We start from the raw sequence: 1,933 nt of genomic DNA on the forward strand, positions 1-1,933 counted from the left end.
CAGGCACTTATGCTGCTTCTGAGCTGAATTTTTGGCCCTATTGTGTGCTCTTAAGTGGAGTCTATGTTTTTGTGGTATTACTTGCAAAGTTCTCTTTATGAGTACTAGGGTTTTTTATATGTAAAAGAATTTTTAAGATATGAAAAGAAAAACCTGCAAGAAAGTATTAGAAAAGAGCTTAGAGACAAACTCATGTATAGGTGGTAACAACATGGAGGCACCATATAAAGAATGAATCACCAGGTCCCCCCGGGTCTTGGAAGTCGGTGCTGGAGATACAGAGCAATGGCAGCAAGCAACCCAGTGGCCAAGAAAAATCCTTCAGAAATGTCTCTCTATCCATCTCTTGAAGATTTGAAGGTACACAACGTCATTCAGGCTCAGACTGTCTTTTCTGCAAACACTGCCAACCCAAGAATTCTGTCAGAAGCTTCTGCTCTCGTCTCACAAGGTGGAAATATCTATCCAAAACTATATCCAGAGATTTCTCAGCACATGGGCTTGAGCTTAAATGAAGAACCAGTGTGTGCCATGGTACCTGGAGCGCCAGTTCAGGGGCAGTTGGCAGCAAGACCTGCCAGCATGAACTGTACGGTGGCTCCTGTAACAAGGAATAATGTGAGCATTCATAGGGCAGAAATAAAACAAGGGACTCACCAAGTCGTTTTGTGTAAGGATCAGGATGGAAAAGTTGGGCTCAGGCTTAAGTTGGTAGATAATGGTATATTTGTTCATCTAGTCCAGGCTAATCCTCCAGCCTCTTTGGTTGGTCTGAGATTTTGGGATCAAGTCCTCCAGATCAATGGTGAGAACTGTGCAGGCTGGAGTTGGACAAAGCACACAAGGTGCTCAAACAGGCTTTTGGAGAGAAGATTACCATGACTATTCTTGATAGGCCCTTTAAGTGGACGGTTACCATGTACAAGGGTAGTACTTGGCATGTTGGTTTTATTCTTCACAAGTGGAAAAATAACATTCATAGTGAAAGACAGTTCTGCTGCCAGAAATGGTCTTCTACTGAACATAACATTTGTGAAATCAGTGGGCAGAATGTCATTGGATTGAAGGATTCTCAAATAGCAGACATACTTTCAATGTCTGGGACTATAGTCACCATAACAGTCATAACCTGCTTATATCTTTGAACATATTATTAAATGGATGACACCAAGCATTATGAAAAGCCTGATGGATCACACCATTCCTGAGGTTTACAAGTACTTAGCATGGCAGAGACACAGCTGAACTTCTCGAGTTTCCCTCTTTGGCAACTTCTGCATCGTGTACATGGAGCTTTCCTGGAGCCAGGGGACGTATGCTACATGAGGACTGTCCTATCTTACATTGTGGATGGGAATCTTAACAGTTCCAGCTGATACTACCTTCAGATATCAAGATAGTACAGCCTTATCCTTGTTTTACACGTATAAAACTTTCAGAAGATTTATTGACTTTCCTAGAACAGTTTCACTCCTGGAAACCTGATGCTTTATAAACCATTGTGCTTAGGGTGATGGATACAGTCTTAGCATTGCATGACAACCAGTCACATTTTCTTAGGTAGTGCTGTTCAGATTACTTTAGTTCTATGGTACCTTTGCATTTTCACATGTTACCATAATATGGGTAGCATGGTTGCCTCCAATGTTTTTAAGTTCTCTGTATGTAAATCACCAATTAAATTACACTGGTTTTATTCTACATAAGCATTCTACAGTGTTTGCAGGTTGTGAGAGATGATGATTATCTTTAAATTTTAACTATCCTCACTTAATATACTTAACTGTCGCCTTAACTATGTTAAGCATCTAGAACAAAATCCAAAATACTATTATTTCTGCCTTTCTAAAGCCCCAATTATAGCTCTGTATTAAATTGAAATGTACACTAGCCTGGAATGGTTTGGTTTAGTGATACTTACTGAGCTGTATAA

General features: G+C 40.1%; 1 pseudogene; it reads left to right on the forward strand.

Moving 5' to 3' along the window:
- The first annotated feature begins 318 nt into the window (after positions 1–318).
- LOC101566435 overlaps positions 319–1,933 on the forward strand; it is a 4,164-nt pseudogene continuing 2,549 nt past the window's right edge.

This window comes from Octodon degus, unplaced genomic scaffold (genome assembly GCF_000260255.1).
Source record: "Octodon degus isolate 3935 unplaced genomic scaffold, OctDeg1.0 scaffold00436, whole genome shotgun sequence".
In the NCBI taxonomy this organism is placed as follows: Eukaryota; Metazoa; Chordata; class Mammalia; order Rodentia; family Octodontidae; genus Octodon; species Octodon degus.